This window comes from Ovis canadensis, chromosome 14 (genome assembly GCF_042477335.2).
Source record: "Ovis canadensis isolate MfBH-ARS-UI-01 breed Bighorn chromosome 14, ARS-UI_OviCan_v2, whole genome shotgun sequence".
Lineage (NCBI taxonomy): Eukaryota > Metazoa > Chordata > Mammalia > Artiodactyla > Bovidae > Ovis > Ovis canadensis.
In genome coordinates, this window is record NC_091258.1 from 35,840,873 (window position 1) to 35,860,805 (window position 19,933).

Here is a 19,933-nt window from a genome sequence, read left to right on the forward strand (position 1 = left end):
CACCAGGGAAGCCCTGAGTCCCTGCTTTGTAACATGTTCTGTGAACTTCACCAAGTCTCTGTGAGGCCCCAGAGTGGGGTCAAGAATGACAAGTCATTCTTCTTTGCAGAATGTAGCTGCAAGGAAAATGATTAGATTCATGTTTCTTCATTGAATGGCTATGCTGGGTGTAATGAGTGTTGTCTCCAGAAATGGAGGTGACCAGGGACCAGTCTGTGGAATGGGTTTCAATTAAATTTTCTTTCTTGGAACTTCTGTATGTCAGCTCTTGGCTTGAATTTCCCAGAGAAACAGTTTCTATTGGGAAGGAGCTGAACTGAGCTTTCCAGTGTGATTCTGGAGTAGTTTAAGATGAACCTGACACTCATCATTCGTGCATTGGCCCCACAAGGGCTTGATTTTGTAGCCAACATTAATTTTCCATCAACTGAGTGCCAGATACTCTGCCAAATACTTTGCTTATATCGCCTCATTTAATCTTTACCAGAGCCCCATTTTTAAGACAAGGAAGAGGTTATATGATTTATTGTAGGTTACACAATTACGACAGAGGCAGAGCTGAGGTTTGAATATTTCTAGTACTGTTAATTACTGTTGCGAACACTAGTAATGATAGCTTCCACTTATTAAATGCTCGCTATGTGTCATGACTATGTTGTTCTGAGAAGTCAATTATTCTTCTAGATGCTGTCCCTCACATGGGTGTGCATGCTGAGTCATGTCTAACTCTTTGCAGCCTCATAAATAGTAGCCTGCCAGGCTCCTCTGTCCATGAAATTTTCCAGGCAAGAATACCAGAGTGGGTTACCATTTCCTATTCAGGGGTTCTTCCTGCCCCAGGTATCAAATCCAAGTCCCTTGCATCTCTTGCATTGGCAGGAAGATTCTTTACCACTCTGCCACACGGGAAGCCCAGATGTTGTCCCTTAGTAGGTAATATTTCTTTTACTTCAAGATGCTTTTAAGACCTTTTTGTCTTTGGTGTTTTTTCATTAAGACATGTCTAAGCATGGAGGCTGGTTTATTTTCTTTGCTTGGGATTCCTGAATCTGAGGGTTTATAGACTATTTCTGTCCCCACAAATATCCACATGTTGGAATCTAATACCTGATGTGATGATATTTGGAGGTGGGGTCTTTAGAGGGGACCCCATGGATTGCCATGGGGATGGACAGGGAGGCCTGGCGTGCTGCGATTCATGGGGTCGCAAAGAGTCGAACATGACTGAGCGACTGAACTGAACATGGATTGTAGCCCACCAGGCTCCTCTGTCTGTGGAATTCTCCAGGCAAGAATACTGAGAATACTTAATGAAAGGGATTAAAATCTCTATGAAGGAGGTCCCAGAGAGATCTCTCACTGTCTCTACCATGAGAGGACACAGCAAGAAGACTACCATCTATGAACTGGAAGTGAGCTCTTACCAGACACTCAGACTCTGTCAGCAACTTGATCTTGGACTTCTAGCTTCCAGAACTGTGAGTAATAACTGTTTGTTTATAAGGGGCTTTCCTGGTGGCTCGGATGGTAAAGAATCTGCTACAATGCAGGAGACCTGTGTTGGATCCCTGGGTTGGGAAGATCCCCTGGAGAAGGAAATGGCAACCCACTCCAATATTCTTGCCTGAAGAGTTCCATGGACAGAGGAGCCTAGCAGGCTACAATTCATGGGGTCACAAAGAGTCAGACACGACTGAGCAACTAACACTTCACTTTACTTCCGTGTATCGAGTTGATAGTATTCTGTTATGGCAGCCTGCACAGAGTAAGGCATGAGGATTAGTGACTTCCCTCAATTATTTGAATATTGCCTCCCCTCTAATTTTTTATCTTCTCTTTCTGGAATGTAGGCTAGAACTTTCCCTTTGATTTTTCCTACTTTTTATCCTCTCTTCCAAAATTTCCACCTCTATTTCTCTCTGTGCTACAGTCTAATTCCTTCAGACCTGTCATCCAGTTCACTAATTTTCCCTCAGCTGTGTCTAATTGATTTAAGTCATCTGTTTCCTTTTAAAAACTGAAGTATAACATATAGATAGAAGTGCAGAAATCATGGGTTTATAGCTTGGTGAGTTTTCACAAAGTGGATGTACAACCATAACCACAACCCAGGTGAATAATCAGAACCTGACCAGCACCCCAGAAGCTCCCTCCCTCCCTTCCCATCACCATCCACCTTCTTCTCCACAGAAACCATTCTTTGAGACCCACCACCAGAGACGGTTTGGGCTATTTTCAACTTCCCCTAAATGGAATAACGCAGTATGTACCATTCAGGCAGCAGGACATTTTTGGTGTTTGTCAATGTAGCTGTATGTGTATTACCCACTTCTAAAAGTTTTGTTGAGTTCTAAAAAACACAGCATGCTTGGTTTTTTGTTCTTATTCTGTTTGTTCACAAATCTGCAGACTTTGTGAGTCTTACTCTCATGGTGGCTTGCTTCCTTGTGACTTAGTCTGTAGTCGTGTTCTCTTGGCTTTTTACCTGTGGGAATGTTTTCAGGCTGGGCCTTACTTAGAGCTAATTTCCATGTGCTTCTGCCAAGCTTCCTGATTAGTTACCAAACATGGGACTACTTTAAACAAAATAGTGGGCTTAGGGCTTTTTGTGCCAATAAGTAGATACTGTTAGTGGATTTGGATTCCAAATCCATGTGAGGTTTACGACTAAGAGCTTGCAGGGGAGACTGATAAAAGCCCCATGGGATGGTGGGTTGTTGTTGTTAACAACTTTATTGAGATATGGGGTGATATTTTTCATCCTAACTCACTCACTGAGGGATTCACCTTCCTGGGATCCCCATTCTTAACAGCTGCCTTACTTAGGTCTTAAGCCTGGGCTTCACTACTCCCTACATCAGAGATCCTTTAAAACAGAGGCCTACGTCCACCAGGTGTTGGCGGCTGCTCCTCAGGCAAGCAGTCATTCAGGCTTACTCATCCCCTGCTTTGGAGCATTCTCATTATTTCTGGCCTCCAAGGATTTCAGTCACTTTTCCTGCTAGCTCAGTCATACATTTAAAAAATGTAATCTTAAAAAATTTTTTATCCAACATTTTTGTGTGTGTGTGTGAATGTGTATTATGTTGCAAGAAGGTTTCTCTGCCATGATGCTGGACCAGGTAAGCAAGTTCATTATGTGCAGTATCTCTTTTAGACTTAAGAACACTACCTTGAGATAAGTCACCAGAAGTATTCCCATTTTACAGATGAGGAAACTGAGACTCAGAGAAAATAAATAACAAGTCCAATGTTGCTCAACTAGTACATGGCAGAGACAGGATTCAAACCCAGGTCCATGTGACTCTATTGCCTTTCTCTATAACAACTACTGTTGCTGAAGTCAGTGATGACTTAGGGTTTACTCTGGGTCTCTCCCCCAATACAGCAATCCCATCATTAAGAGCAGGGTGATGCCCTCAGTGCCAATTGACTGCCAAGCTTTGGCTCCAGCATCTGGGAGGAACACACAATTAAACATTCAGGCTTCTTTGGGAGGGGGGATGGCCACACAGCAAAGTGACATTTGCTGATTTGAGCATCTTCAGATATTATAAATGTTCCAGTTCAGACTTAGAAAGTTTCCCAGGGGAGAAAACTTGGCTGATAGAACATTTCAGGCAATTAAGTTATTACAAAGGAAGGTTCTTTGAGGATAGCTTCAACACTAGGCTTCCAGAGTCACGCAGGGAACATTCTCATGGTGGACCTCCTATCTTCTGAGAGTCTTATGTTCATCTTTTCTCCAGCCTCATCTGGTCCGTGGGTCCCAGGGTGCAGCCCCCTCTAGCCTCCTCCTAGCCTGGGATCTGGACTCCAGGGCTCCAGTCTTGATGGATAGGGGTAGTATCTGGGGCACCTTCATCTCTTCTGCATCTGTCTTGGCTGCTTCAGAAGAGCATGCCAGCCTTTTGGTCCTCTGAGCTACTGCTTTTTCCTGCAAAGGGAGGTTGTTTGCATGTCAGTTAGAAATAAGCTTCAAACAGCTGGAAGCATAGAAACAAATTCCTGTTGAGCATTTGCTGTGTGCCAAGCACTTGTTTCACAATAGCGAGCAGGCTTTCTTTTATTTTGATACACTTTTTCTGCTTTTGACAGCCATCACCACCTACTTGTATTTTACATCCTTTCATTACTCTATTTAGAGAGTTACACAGGAAGGGCAGTATAGCCTGGTGGGTCAGAGCACCTCTGGAGTCAGAGGTGACTTGGCTCAAGTCTCAGCTTTATTGTTTTCTTCATGTGTGACTGTGAGTCCATCTGGGTCTCAGTTTTCCCATCTGCAAAATGGGGCTAAGAATAGTAGCTACCTCAGATAACTGGAGTGCGGCAGCCACTGGGAGATCACCTCTAGTCAGTTATCACACTTGCCTAGGGCTGAGTGTCTCATGGCTTGTAAGGGGGACAGTCCCCAGAGTTGAAGCCCCAAGGAACACCCTCAACCAGTGAGGCATGGGAACTGGTGCAAATAGCCCAGCTTCTTGGTCTATAGTGGGACCATCTTGTGATATCTTCTATATCATCGCTCACAGGATGCCCAGCAAGGCTGAGCCCCAGTGGCCCACACTGGTAACTGTCCCATTAATACACTCTTTATATACTTTCCTCCCTTCACTTCCCCACCCCACCCCTCATAGTGCTTCCTGAGGTCACTGTCCAAATAAAGGTGGGCACCCCATCCTTCTCTGTAAGCTTTGTTCCCAAAGCACATCACCTGGGAGATGCTCTGTGCTCAGTTGGAATTCTCTTGCTTGAGAATAACAGGTTCCTGAGGTGACTGGAGGAAAGGATGGGGTAGTGGATCCCATCACTTATAGTTTTCTTTTTTTTTATTGCTTTTTTATTTTTAAAGATGTGTTTTATTGTGGTAAAAGTCACATGATATAAAACATACTGTTTTAACCGTATTTAACTGTACCTTTCAGTGGCACTAAGTACATTCACTTTGCTGTGCAACTCTCACCATCATCCATCTCCCCAAATTTTCAAAACTCTGCCCCATTAAACACTAACTCCCCGCCTCCCCTCCTCATTTCCCCACCCCTCTGCCCATCTACCAATGTACTTTCTGAATCTATGAACTTGACAATTCTAGGCACCTTGTGTAAGTGGAATCAAACAGTATTTGTCTGCACCTAATGTATATTCGAATGCATTTTTAAGATTAATTTAATACATGTCCTACAAACAGATATGGCAACCCACTCCAATATTCTTGCCTGGAGAATCCCATAGCTTGGCGGGCTGCAGTCCAAAGGATCACACAGAGTTGGACACGAATGAAGCAACTTAGCATACACACACAAACAAATCACAACTTCCTTTTTCCCCTCTTCTGCTATACAGTAGGTTCTCATTCACTTACAGTTTTAAAATAGCAGGATCCTTGGTCTGGTGACATTCTCGTACATGCCACGATGAAACTGCCAGCTGAGGGGCACTGGGGTCTTGACCCACACATCCTCTTCTGTGAAAAGGGGGGAAAGTTAACCTTTTTTTCTGCTGAAACATGACAACCTGCAAGATGCCTGCCAGTGCCCCCAGATGGCAGGCTTTGGCCAGTGTGAGCTTGAGGGGTGGGAGTCGCTTGGCTTCCCATCCACTTGGACATCTGCATTAGGGAGTGTGGCTCTACACTTTGCCTTGAAATAGACAAGGTGCCCTGAGCTCAGTGAGCTGTGACAGTCAGGACTTTCGGCTACTGGTCTGGGGCTGGGCAGCTGGGTCTGGGAGCAGTGACCTTGTCCTTTCCTCTGTCATTTGCCACCAGCTAATTTTTACCACAACAATGCTGAGAAGTGGGTGTTCTTTCTCATCCCATTTTACGGAGGGGGAAGCTGAGGCTCAGAGAGGGAACGTGACTTGCTGCAGTGCACCCAGGTGGTAAGTGGAGAGCTCTGATTTGAAGCCAGGATTGGTCTGACGGCAAGGAAGGAGATGAGAGTCATGGGGCGGGGCTTGCCTGACATGGATGTACAGCTGGGGCTTCCTGGTGGAAGCACCTCTGTATCCAGTTCCTTGGAGAGGCAGTTGCAGAGGCGGAGGGGTGTCTCAGGGGCATGGGGGCAGTGATAGGCTGGGGATCTCAGAGAATGATGAGGCAGGAAAGCCAACAGAGGGGATTGTTATGCCCTCATTCTGAGAAGGTACTCCCTTCAAAGCTCGGAGAATGGAAAGAAAGGCCGCTTCTGAAGGGCCTCACAGCCTGCAGGACTCTGTCCCCAGCTGCGTGAGGCTGTGTGAGAACCTGGGATTTACTGTGCTCCGGCCAATGAAGGAGATGCTGTTGTGGGGAAAAACCACCAAGTCGCCTGCCATGCAGGGGTCATGCAGCCGGTCGGGGAAGCCTGAGAGAATCAATCACCCAGGACCCATCACACCGGAACCTGGTTCCTGGGAGGCAGGTCTTGACAACTGAGTCTTCAATGTGGGCGGAGACAATGCTGCCACTTCCTGTGAAATCGGAAGTACGTCAGAGGTGTGCCATTTCACTCTGGACTCTTCATCTTCATCGTTATCACCACCATCCAACTAATGTTCTTTGGGCATCTGCTCTGCACCACATGCCACTCTGCCTTTATCATTTTATTTTTTAAAAAACAATTTTATTTATTTATTTATTTATTTTTAAATTTTGCTTGTGCTGGGTCTTCGCTGCTATGTGGGTTTTCCTCTAGTTGCCGCGAGCGGGGGCTACTCTTCGTTGTGGTGCAGGGGCTTCTCAAGGTGGTGGCTTCTCTCATTGCAGAGCATGGACTCTAGGGTGTGTGGGCCTTCGCAGTTGCAGCTCCTGGACTGCAGAGCACTGGCCCAGTAGCTGTGGTGTTCGGGCTCTGTTGCTCTGTGACATGTGGATCTTCCTGGGTCAGGGATGGAACCCATGTGTCCTGCATTGGCCGGCGGATTTCTACACCACTGAGCCATCAAGGAAACCCCTATCATTTCATTTTAAAGCCTGTAATTTCCCAGTGAGGTTAGCTGGGACTGCTGGTGATTTAGCACCTAAGTGAGAAAAAAGATGCTCTTTCCCAGGAGGTTGTGGTTCAGCCATATTCCTGGCTGTGAAGTGGATAGGGGCTGAATTTCAGCCCCCATTTGTCCCCTTCACTGGACATCTTTGCCCAGTCTGCAGACTGCCTACTGTAACGACCTGAATATTAGCTATCACAACCCCCATTTCACAGATGAAGAAACAAAATCTAAGAAGGGACTGGCCCAAAGTGACACAGTCAGTAATTGGCCGAGTCAGGATTCCAAGTGGCCTGAGTCCCAAGGCGCTGAGATTTGTATCACACCACAGTTTAGAACCACTCCATTTAATAAGAACTCTTGGGTGTGTTGGCAGGGAAGAGAGGTATCCTTTCATTTGTAGTAGTAGTTTAGCTGCTAAGTTGTGTCTGACTCTTGCGACCCCACAGACTGTAGTCTGCCAGGCTCCTCTGTCCATGGAATTCTCCAGACAAGAATACTGGAGTGGGTTGCCATTTACTTCTTCAGGGGCTCTTCCCGACCCAGGAATCGAACCCAGGTCTCCTGCATCGCAGGCAGATTCTTTACCAACTGAGCAACATTAAAACCTTGTAATTGCCAGACTTGTGTAAAAAAGAAGATAATTTGCTACAGTTTTAAAGTCATCAGTGGATGGGGGAGAAAAAAAAAAAACACCCAGACTTGTAAATACTCTTAGCTGCTCTCCAACTCTGTTGAATTTAACTGATGTTTTCGGTGTTGACTTCCCCAGCTATCAGCTTAACTATATAAATCCAGTTGACGTGTCTTTATTCAGATAAAACTCTAATACTGCAAGTGTAGCAAATTAGATGCAAATGCCCCCTTTTTATTTTAAGTATACTTAAAGCTGCCTTTCCAATGCAAATTTCATAGGAAATCTCAACCAGCTAGGACAGACATCTTAGCTGTCAGCAGGCAAATGCTTTCATTTTGGTCTTAGGCAAGGGAGCTGCCTGCTTTTTTTCTTTTTGCCCCTGCAGACTGAGATAATTATAACTACAGAGAAATAGTTTTAAATATACATGATACACACAGTTCCTTAAGTTATGGGATAATGCATAAATTCACCCATTACCATATTTGATAGTGGGCTCAATGACCAAAGTTATGGGGTGGCGGTGGGGGGTGGGTGATATAATTTTCCCTAACTACTTGCTTCTCTTGTCAATAAGCCTCACAGCTCCTATCACTTCACCTGGTGTCCTACGGAGTGCTGGTAATGGTTCAAAACGAGGTGGTGAACACACTCATTAAAAAGCAACCGCTATGGGTTGTTTGTTTTTATTTTTTTTAAAAAAATAAAAATGTTAATGGTAACTTTTTTCCTTTTTTTTTCCCCCAGCAGTTCTCAGTCTCTTTGGAATACATATCCATTTCGGCTTTGATTTGTTGAGCTCCCTGAATGAGTTTATCCAAACAATGTGAATTTACTCAGATCTCTCTCAAATCCCACATCTCTTGTGGTTGATAAAGCTGACTTTAGCTAAGAAGGGCTGGATCAGTGTGATTTGAAATTCACATTGAAAATGATAAGGGCTTTGCTGGAAATAATAAGCACAGTCAAACGCTGTCAGGAGGAAACAGTCGGGCATGCAGGGAGAAATTTGGTAAGGCTGTGCCCCGCCCTCCCCACTTCCCTTTCCAGAATCGAGGTAGAGGACAGAGGGGAAAGGTGAATGGGGCTTTGCTTAGATACACACTTAGCTCGGCAGATGATGGGGATGATAATTCCAAAGAGCTTAGGGCATTAGCTTATTCTTTATGATTGAAAAATGGCAGCCATCGCTTGATGAGTGATAGACACTCCATGGGCATTGGGGGTGGTGGCGAGTTTTGCCGGCATAGTGCCTGACACGGGCTGGAAGGCAACACACACATTTTCTCTCTTTCTTCCTCCTCCTCCCCCTTCTATCTCTCTCCCTCCCTTTCTCCCTTCCTTCCTCTCTCCTCTGTTCCTTTCTGAGCACCTAATACATGCCTGGCCCTGGGCTACATGTTTTCACATTTCCTCCTCTCATTTCTTCCTAGCAACCCTAGGAAGCAGCACAATGATTATACCCATTTTACAGATGGTATCTTCAAGATGTGACCTTGTGGCAGTCCAGTAAGACTCTGAGCTTCCACTGCAGGGAGCCTGGGTTCGATCCCTGGGTCAGGAATCCCCGGTCGGGGAAGTAAGATCCTGCGGGAGGTGGTGGTTTAGTTGCCAAGTCGTGTCCGATTCTTACGACCCCATGGATCCTCCAAGGCACAGCCAAAAAAGAAGAAAATGTGACCTTGTGAAGCCATGGAGGACACCATGTCCTGGGATGGAGAGCACGTGGGTCCTGTGTGTCACAGATGAACCTTCATCCTCTTTCCAACTTCGGCCACTAGGTTGAGAAGAACACCCTAAAGAAGTGATGCTTTGGAACCTGGTTGCCGAGACACTCTAAGATGTTCTGTTCCTGGAGCATGTTAACCAGTGAAAGTGACTGATGGGGAGGGGTGGGGGTGGGGAGCAAGGGCAGAGGCTGGTGTTCTGGGGGCCAGAGTGGGCTTATTTTCCTCAGTGAGTGAGATCTGAGTAGATGGGAGGGCTTCTCAGACTTGGCACTATTGACATCTGTGGGCTAAGTGATTCTGTTGCCTGGGGCAGAGGGTGAGGGATGAAGAGTGGGACTATCCTGGACAGTCTGGGATGTTCAGCATCCTCTCTGGTCCCTATGTCACAGATGTCAGTGGGGCCTTGCCCCTGGCTGTGACATTACCACACATCCCTTGAGAGTGGGGGATCAGGAATCATCCCAGTAGAGAACCACTGGTGTAGACATGAATCCTTCAAAGCCCAGATTCCTCCTTTTCCTTGAAAGGCAGGTTGCATGGAGGTTCCATCCCCACCTCTCCTTTTTCCCTTGTCTCTGAAGACCATGTGTTCACATGCCCTGTCCAGCAGCTGAGCAACCTTCCTTGGAAATAGATGGCTCAGAGGAGCTTCGCCACTGAAAACTTATTTCTAATTATAGTAATCGCTCCCCCTTGTCTGCACCATCAGGGTGCTGGGATCAGACCCTGGGCTGCTCTTCAATGCCTTGATCTATACAATTCCAGTTTGGCCTCGATGAATGGCTTTTCTGACTGCTTCTGCGTGTCTGTGTGTGGGTGTGCATGCGCTCACATGTGTGTTGATGGGGGGTGGGCACGGTGGCCAGGCTAGGGCGGGGTGGGGAATTCATCTTTCGAAGTCCTTGTCCCTGAGCTGCATCTCAGACCAGGACACTCCCTCTGCAGAATCCATTTCTACTTACCCAGCTCAGAGCTGACCTCCCCTCCCCTCCTCTCAGGGCTCGTCTCCCGTCTTCCTTTCTCAGCCTGGACCACCTCTTCTAACCCTGAGACTCAGTATGTCCTAACCCAAGCCACTAATAACCACTGATCACCGAAGGGCAGTTTAAATTCTATTTAGACTTAAAAAAAAAAAAAAGAAAGAAAAGCAAACTTCAAAGGCTGTTTCCTGCAAGCTGAGCGGAAACCTAGTCCAGCCATTATCAACAGAAGCCGGATCGATATTTCAGCACCATCCCCTGGCTGGGTTTTCGAGGAACTTTTATTATTATTGCGGTTAAGCTGTTCTCAAGTGGAGCATCATTTATAAAACAAACGGATCCCTTCCAAATAGGTTATTTTCCTGGTTAATGACCGATCGTCTGCCCTGGGGTCTGTCTGTGTGGAGATTCCAGATGGGAACAGGCACTACCAGCCCAATTATCTTTATTAAGTGTTTTCCTCCCCCTTTTTGAAAAATGAAATGGCAGCTAGCTCAAATATCTCCTCCTTCCCCTCACTCTCACCCCTGTGCCATTTCCTGCATTTGCCTCATTATGGACAAGTATGTCCTTTAAGACACGGAGAGTAATGAGGCGGTTTTATGAGACTAATACATTTTAAATTTTACCACTGGAGCTAGCATCTTTAATTGTACAATTATACATTCATTTAGCACACGCTCTTGCTCTCTTTCTTTCTTTTGCTTTAAAAGATAACAAACCACAGGTGACTAAAAGTGTGTGAAAAGGCAGAATTTATGTCATTCTTTAGGGTTCGAAATCATGCAAGAATAGAAATTATTTTTCTCCTGAATTTTCTGAAGCAAAATTAGTTACTGTTGCAGAGAGAAGGGTTAAATTTTGTTTTTTTTTTTTTGGTTTTTTTTTTTTTTTTTTTTAGTAATACAGGAGAAGGTTAGATTATATGGATGGAAAACTTCTATTTTTTGTCCCTCATTTCGACATAGAGTATAGCTAGACAGCACTTTGAAAGTTAGATGTTCTGTGGTCCAGCAGCTGCAGCTGGTGAGAGAGAGAAAAAAGAGAGAGAGAGAGAGCAAACCCCATGTAGCCTGTCTTTAACAAAAGCCCCCTACATTCCCCACCTGACAGGACTTTATCGGCTAGTAATAAATAAGGCTGAATTATTGATGATGAGAACTGCTAATATTATTATGACCTCAATTAAGTGCTTTTTTCAGACACATTAGTAACAAAGGGTCTCCCCTCTCTCAGTTGCTGTTTTTTCTCCCCCAGGCCCCACTTTACATTAAAATCTAATTGATCAAACCTATTTGCCATTCGCACAAGAGCGATCACCATAATGGGTCATCTATCAGCACGAGCTCCTCATCAGGGTATTAACACCTTTTGTTGCTGGCCCCGGTTCTGCACCAGCCGAGAGGATCAGAAAGCTAGGGCCTCCGATCTGGAAGGATCGTGCGTGCGTGAGGTCTGGCTTGTGGTACCCTTTAATTGCCCTCTTTAACACCCTCACAGAACACATAAGATGCCCTCGATTCCGAGGAAGTCCTGCCAGGCAGCGTGGAGTAACAAGGTGGCACCCACCTTATCAGAACAGAAGGTGCTGGGGGGCGGGGCTTCCCCACCTCCACTCCCTGCTAAGGGCCTCCCCATCATTGGCCCCTCCTCTTGGCCTTCATCTGGACTACTTCAGTCCCTATGTCCTGTCTTTAAGGAGTTGGGAACTTGGTGGTGGACGTAAAGGTGCGGCAAGTGTGCAGGCAAACATTTCTCAAAATTGGTGCTGGGTTCAAATGGAGATAGGTCCCCACTGATGAGAGCCATTCTATGGCTTACTGGCCCCTGGTTAGCCACGGAAGGTTGGTGGATGACCCGTGAGGCCCTGAAGTGAAAGTCGCTCAGTCCTGTCCTACTCTTTGCAACCCCATGAACCACAGCCTGCCAGGCCCCTCTGTCCACGGAATTCTCCAGGCAAGAATACTGGAGTGGACTGCCATTTCCTTCTCCATGAGGATCTTCCCGACGCAGGGATTGAATCCGAGTCTCCTGCATGACAGGAAAACTCTACCATCTAAGCCACCAGGGAAGTGCGTAAGCCCCTGAACTCCGTGCAAAGTTGTGTTTACAGGTATATTTCTGGGAGAGGGTTATAGTCTGACTCTTTGTGACCCCATGGACTGTGGCCTGCCAGGCTCCTCTGTCCATGGGGATTCTCCAGGCAAGAATACTGGAGTGGTTGCCATGCCCTCCTCTAAGATAGCTTCCACTAGATTCCCAAATTTGTCCATGATCCCAAAGTGGGTTTGAAGCGTCTTCTCAGGAGCTCCTTAGACGGGAGAGGTTTTCTGTTAGTCTTGCCCTCAGGCAGGGTCTCGGGTCTCTGGTTTTGGGGATACAGGGGAGCACTGACATGACCTTTACTCTTGGTGTACTGTGTGATGATGGGTTAGACTCAGTCTGCCCCCTCTCTCTCTGTCTCTGAGCCTCTGTCTTCTCTGCTGATGTGGTTGGGAGAAAAAACTCCAGCCTCTTGTTTTTCATAATGACTGTGAGAATGGGCTTTCTAGATTAATCTCACCCATGCAGTGCCTCCCACTGGGTGTTGGAAGACACAAGGAAATAGGAAGTGCCCTGTGTTAGCTGGGTTGCTGTATTTTTGAGGTGAGAGCTTCCAATTTGACATGACAGGAACTCTCTTCAGGCGACACGAGAAAGCCTGGAGCCGGATTCAAGGCCATTTCAGCTCACACAGCTCCACCTGCCCACATGAAACTCACGTCATCATTTTTTTTTTCCTGATTATAAATGAATACATTCAGAAATCAGTCAGAAGGGAATTCAAACCTCCTCTAAGCTAACATTTCTGCTTATCTCAATTTTCTTTTTTTTTTCTATGCAAATAACTGTAAGAAGAGTTCTATGAAGAATTTTTTTTCTTGGTTTTGTTTTTCAAGAATTGGACTAGATACATGGTCTCTTAATTTTCTTATTTACTTGGCAATATATTGTGAAAACATCTAATAAATATTGTTCAGCATCATCATTCCCAGTGGAATAAATCTGCATAGTATTTAATTGAATGGATTTACCAAAAGCTATTTACCAATCCCCTCTCGCTAGATACTTAGGTGTTTGTTTCCAACATCTAAATGTCTATCATAAACGTGTCTGTTATAAACAGTGCTGCAGTAAATGTCCTTCTCTGAAAGTTATTCACTTACTCAATTATGTTCTTAAGATGCACTAATAAAAGTAGAATTTCTGAATTAACGGGTGTGTGTTAAATTTTAAAAAATTACAATACCGATTAAGGTTTAGGACAGATCATCAATGCAAATTTTAAGGTGTTGTCACAGGGCACTTCTGTCTGGAGGTTGTCTTAGATGAAGAGCCTTGGAAGGGAGGAGAGCCGAGATTCTTAAGGCTGATTTGGGGAGTTTTCTCTCCGTAAGTGTGAGTCTGAAGCAGCTAGGACGATTAAGCTTCATTTTCCTGCTTGGTGGAGGCAGTGGTGGAATCGAATCTTTAGGTTCCTTTAGAGATGTTTTTGTCAAACACACAGCCCCTGCTCCAAACAAGCCAGTTCTCTGTCAGTAAAGAGGCAGTCTGGGGCTGGCAGCTGTGAGGTGACGTCCCAGCTCGCCCCCTCACCCCAGAGCTCAGTCCTGACTCCCCTGGGCCCCGTGCTGGGCGGCCAGGTAGGGGTCTGCCCACCACTCCTCGGGAGAATGGGGGCTGGGCAGGGGGCTGCAGGGTCATGAGGCATTTCACCAAGAAGCAGAGGACATCATTTAGCACTGCCTTGTGGCTTCTCAGCCTGTGTTGTCTTAATTCAAGTTGTCATTCATAGACCAGTAGCAAACTAAAATCAATAAGTGGTGAAAACAGGCTTTAAAGGCAAACTAAAGTCACTGAGGAGGAGGAACACAGCATCTGTTGCCTCCGTGGGTTCTATTTTCCCTTCTGACGTAGGATGGCTGAATTTGGGACCTGTGTTGTTGTTGTTATTTTTAAAGGGAAGGAGAGAAAATGAGTGAATTTCCCTTTTAAAGATAAACAGGGTGCCCTTTGGACAAGACCTCAGGAGGGGGCAAGTCATCATTTAATTGGATCACAGAGAAAAATGAGAATGATGGTGTTTGGGGTGGGTCTATGTCTTATCCCAGGAATACTGCGGGGGAGTTTGAGATGGTTGTCCTCTGACTCCGGTGCTACTTCCTGCAAGTCTATGTCCCTCTCTGGGTCACAGTCTTCTTAACTGGAAAATGGAGTCAGACAAGGTATGGCAATTTCCAGCCCTTTCCTGTGGTGAGAAACCACAGCAGGTGTGCCAAGGGGTGCATCACAATGTAAAAGTCGGGGGCTATGGTCCCAATCTCTGCAAAACATTTCATCTGAAAGTTAGAATTTCACAGCAGAGACAAAGTTTAGGGGAGAAAAAAGTCACTGGGAATGAAGGTTTCCAAATTTCCTTCCACTTATCAGAGGCTACCGAGATCTTCTGCATGCCCACAAGTTACTACCGAAACCTCACCTTGGACTAACCCTACCTTCTTCCCGTGACAAGCGTGGAACCTGCAGGAGTAGGGAGACTGCCAGGCGCAGGTGGCTGATGCACTCTGGTTCTGTATTGCTGGAAACACTGACGGCCTCTGTCACTAACGGGGGATCTCAGCGTGGTTCCTCTCCATCTCTGCGTGTCATGGGCTTGGTTGTCAGAGATGGAAGAAGAGGAGGCATGTGTTGAACCAGGAATAATTCAAACCACGAGACAACAGCAAAAACATGGCAACATTGTTTTAGTGGCAATAGAACTCTGTTATCCAATCTCAGTGACAAAGTGAGGCAATAGTTCCTTGGGCTTCTTTTGAAGAAATCAGAGCTTCTGCAGATTGGCACCAAGAAGGTGGCCTGGAGGGGGAGTGGTGAAGGGAGGAACAGGGTTTCAGCAAAAACCATCCACCCCCAGCCACTGATGCTCCCCAAGGCCACTATAGGCAGGTCCCTAGCGCCCTCTTCCAGCGGCTCGGTCACCACGCACATTTAGAAATTCTGGGGTCTCCGAGGGCTACACAGATTTGCCCAGTACAAATACAGAAAACCAATAAGGGTTAAAAAGGTGGAGGTGGGGGAAAATCATAGACAAGAGAGGTGGCAGAAATAGAAATGTGAGGTTACCTGTACTTAGAATGTACAAAATAAGTCAACACATTGGGAAACCTTTCCAAGAAATTGAGCTCTAAAAACTTGACTGGAGCTAGAGGGCTGATTTGACTTGGAGTTGGTTTTAGGAAGCAAGAAGTTACTTATCCATCTGGGGAAACTGAGCCCTGGAGTTCTGATGAGTGTGGAAGGCCAGCTCAGGTCAGGCAGGGAGCGTGTGTCACTTACCTCCACATCCAGCGCTGTCATGCATACTTGATTGCTGAGAAGGGTGGACCAGGCAGTGCAGAGAAAAAGCTGTAGAGCGCATACACACTGGCCTTCTAGAAACCTAGTGTCTCAGGGTGATCCAGACACAATTGTGGTTCTGCTTTTTTTTCAAGCTGTTCCTACATGTCTGCTGTGTGTGCTCAATTGCCTCAGCTGTGTCTGACTCTTTGTGGCTCTGTGGACTGCAGCCTGCCAGGCTCCTCTGTCCATGGGATTTCCCAGGCAAGAATACTGGAGTGGGTTGCCATGCCCTCCTCCAGGGGATCTTCCCGACCCAGGGACTGAACCTGCATCTCCTGCACTGGCAGGTGGATTCTTTACTGCTAGCACCACCAAGGAAGCCCCACAGGTCTGCTAGATTAGGTCTTATTAGAAGGAGTATCTGTCACACACTCATGGTAATAGATTCTAACATTTACTGAGCAGTTGCCCTGTGCCACATATCCTTTGAAGTCGTTGACATATATAAGTGGATTCAATCCCTTCAGCAACCCATTTCACAGATGAGGACACTGAGGCTCAAAGAGGTGAAAACAGCAGAGCCAGGATTGGGTGGACTCTGGGAGGTTTGAGGGTGGGTGTGCGAACATGAGACCACTTGTCTTTAAAGCCTCGGACTTCTATGTATAAAGGAAGTGAGAGAGAAGACTTTGACACTTGATCATGGCCATTTTCAGCCCCCTCCCCTTTCTCAAGAAGCACACCGGAGAGCAGATTAGGCTCCTCCATTCATAGCTGAGACTTTGGGCACAAAGACCTGATTCAGTGCTCTGTGGCTGGGCTGCCTGGCAACTCCCAGGCTGCGGGGAAGACAAGGAAAGTTCTAGATGGCTGAGTTATCTGCTGCAGGCTTTCTCATCTTTTTAAAGAGAGAGGCCACGCCCCTCACAGGAGAGCACAGCTCTGTGCTGTTGGCATCTTCAGAGTCAGGGCCACGCCCCCCTGAGACATCTCCCACCTGATCCTGCTGCTGGTGATGGAAAGACAAAGAGGACCCGCCCTGTGCCCTTCGGCTTCCCGAGGCCAGGCCTTCACTCCCAACACACGCCCGTGGGGAGAACCTGGCGGCTCTGCCGCACACATGGGCTGCCGGGCTCAGTTTCCAAGGTGGCCATGACGACGGCTGTTAGCCCATCGGGAAGGTGCAGAGCTCTTGCTGTGTAATCCTTAATTTTTTTGAGTTGTGGAGCCCTATTATTTTATGTGACAGTCTCTTCCTTTCCCCTACCGTGACGGAATGTTCTGTGGCGTATGTTATGATCTTTAATTAAAGGGAACTTAATTTGCTTTGGAGGCATCCTTTGTTCATTGGAGACACCCTAGGGTGTTTTAAAACCAGGTTTGCAATCATTGCCATTGAAGGCTGGAGTCTACGCCGGCCTCGCTGCCACGGCCGGAGGCCGGTTGCCTGGATGGAAGGGGGTGTCTGTCCTCCTCCCCACTCTCACCCCACCCTGTGCTTCAGTTTAGAAACTGGAGCTTCTCCAGATCCTCTCCACTGGCCCTGGTTTTTTTTTGTGTGTGTGTGTGTGCCCACCTTCCAAAGAACACAGACCCTGCAGGCCCGGTGACTAGACCGTGGGCCAAAATTACATTTGAGGAGGGGACGGACCATTTAGATGACAAATGGGCTTCAAGACACTGTCAGAAAGTCCGGGCGGGGGAAGACTATTAACGGTCACACGGAGGCAGCCGCATCTGTGATGCCAGAGCCGGTCGGTGGGTCCCTATTGCTGTGTTTACCGCTCCTTAATGCGGTATTGTTTACTCACAATTAAACCCTTTACCATTAATTTAACTTTCAGATGCTGAAATTGGTCACACAGCCTCGAGTCTCCAGGCCCGGACAGATGTGTTCTATACACTTGTTTAAACACGGCGCTCATTAGGAGGTAATGCATGTATAGCAAGTTGATTACACCACAAAGCAGGACGCTTTATCACGGGGGCCTCTCCGGAGGCCGCGGGAGGGGCCGTCAGCTGCCGCTGTCATTCTAACCGCCCCCCTCCCCGACCCCCACCTCGGACGCTGAGTGACGGCTCGCCCGCCGCCTGCTCGGAAGTCCACCGCTTCCCGTCAGAGCGCCGCCGAGCTGCCTGGGAGGAGGTATTAATTGTTGTCAGCCTCCATTTCACACCCTAGATAACAAACGGGAGCCACCCTGGCAGTGTTTAAGGAAGATAAACAAGTTGCCCGAGCCCCTGCAATTAAACACGCTTGCATATTTCACTGAGATGTTTCCTGGAAAGAAAGCAGGGCCACCCTAAACCGAGAGCACAGAGCGGTCCTTCCGTCCTTACGAACCTGGTGATGCCCACACCGTGGGCATCAGAAAAAGCTCCCCCAAGCCCCCCACTAGTTTGCTGTGTGTCTCAGTAAACTGTATTTCTCCACCCCGAGCAAAATGAACATCTGAATTAAGCCTAAGGTAAATCTCCTTTATTTCCTGCCTCTCAGGAGAAAAGTAGCATGGCGCAGTGGTTCAAGGAAAGGATGCTGGAGCCAGTCTGTGCTGTGCTTAGCTGCTGCAGTCGAGTCTGACTCTTTCCGATCTGTGGACTGTAGTCCACCAGTCTCCTCTGTCCACGGATTCTCCAGGCAAGAATACTGGAGTGGGGTGCCATGCCCTCCTCCAGGGGATCTTCTCCTCCCAGGAATCGAATCCATGTCTCCACTGTCTCCTGCCTTGTAGACAGGTTCTGTAACCACTGAGCCACCTGGGAAGCCCCGGAATCAATCTACCTGGGTGTAAATTCCAGATCCACTTTTCTCGGTGGTGTATTATGTGAATTTGCCTCCATAGTTTAGGCGGGGAGGGGGAGGCTCAGTTTTCTCATCTGTAAAATGGGTATAACAATAATAATACATACCTCCCATTTTAAGAGGAGTAAAGGAGGCTTAAGTTTGTGGCACCATGCCTGACCTGTGGAAGAAGGTATGGAGGTGGTAGCTATTCCTAGAAGTCAGGTTAGTGGAGTTCACTTTTAAGGTATAAAAATGCTTACAGTAGATGGTTAGAAGCAAGAAGTTTAGGTTGCTCCTAAACTGAGGAATGTGATGCCGGTGTTTGTAGGGCTCTTTTCCTCACAGTCCTGAGAAGGTGGGATGGGATGGACTCAAAAGAGAAGCTGTTGGTGGTCTTTTGCTCAGGGAAGATCTAGCAGAACCGGGAAGTGGACAGAGTGCCACCTTCTCGATATCTCCACCCAATCTCTGCAGAGTGCCACCTTCTCGATATCTCCACCCAATCTCTGCAGAGTGCCACCTGCTCGATATCTCCACCCAATCTCTGCAGAGTGCCACCTTCTCGATATCTCCACCCAATCTCTGCAGAGTGCCACCTTCTAGATATCTCCACCCAATCTCTGCAGAGTGCCACCTTCTCCATATTTCCACCCCAATCTCTGTCAAGGTGGAATCTGCCAAATAACCCCATTTGCTTCTCTAGCCTTTCTCTAGCCTTCCTCCTCTCCGTCTCCTTCCTGCCCCCTCCCCACCCTGCCCCTCTCCCTTCTTAAACTTGGCTCACGCTGCGTAGCCTTACATTCACCCACCCACCCGTCAGCCCCTGATGTTTAAACTTTGAGGAGAAACTGAGGCAGCTAGAAGGGAAGTCTCTGCTGCTCTGGCCCTGCCTTTCTGTCCTCGTGCAGGTCCAAACCGCTGCCTCCCTGTTGTCAAGGGACCTTTGGATGTGCTGCTGCCTATGTCTCAGCCACGTCCACTCACAGCAGCACCCCATCACTCAGCCTTTTCCGGCCCACCAGATTGGAGTAGATCTCTGTTTTAAGACCCTCTTTTTCTTTGCAGTAGCTCTCAAAATAGTCATGATTTGAGTAGTTTTCTATTTTCCAGTGAAGACAGGCTATATCTGTCTCATTCACCATGTAACCCCAACCCCTAGGACACTCCTTGTAGATGCTCAGAAGATGTTTGTTACACTATAGTGAGGCTTCCCTGGTGGCTCAGCAGTGAAGAATCCACCTGCAATGCAGGAGACGCAGGAGATGCAGGTTCCGTCCCTGGGTCAGGAAGATCTCCTGGAGGAGGGCATGGCAACCCACTCCAGTATTCTTGCCTGGAGAATCCCATGGACAGAGGAGCCTGGAGTCCATGGGGTCTCAAAGAGACATGACTGAAGCAACTGAGTGTGCACGCGTACTGTAGTGAACCACTAGGTTGAATCAGATCATTTTCT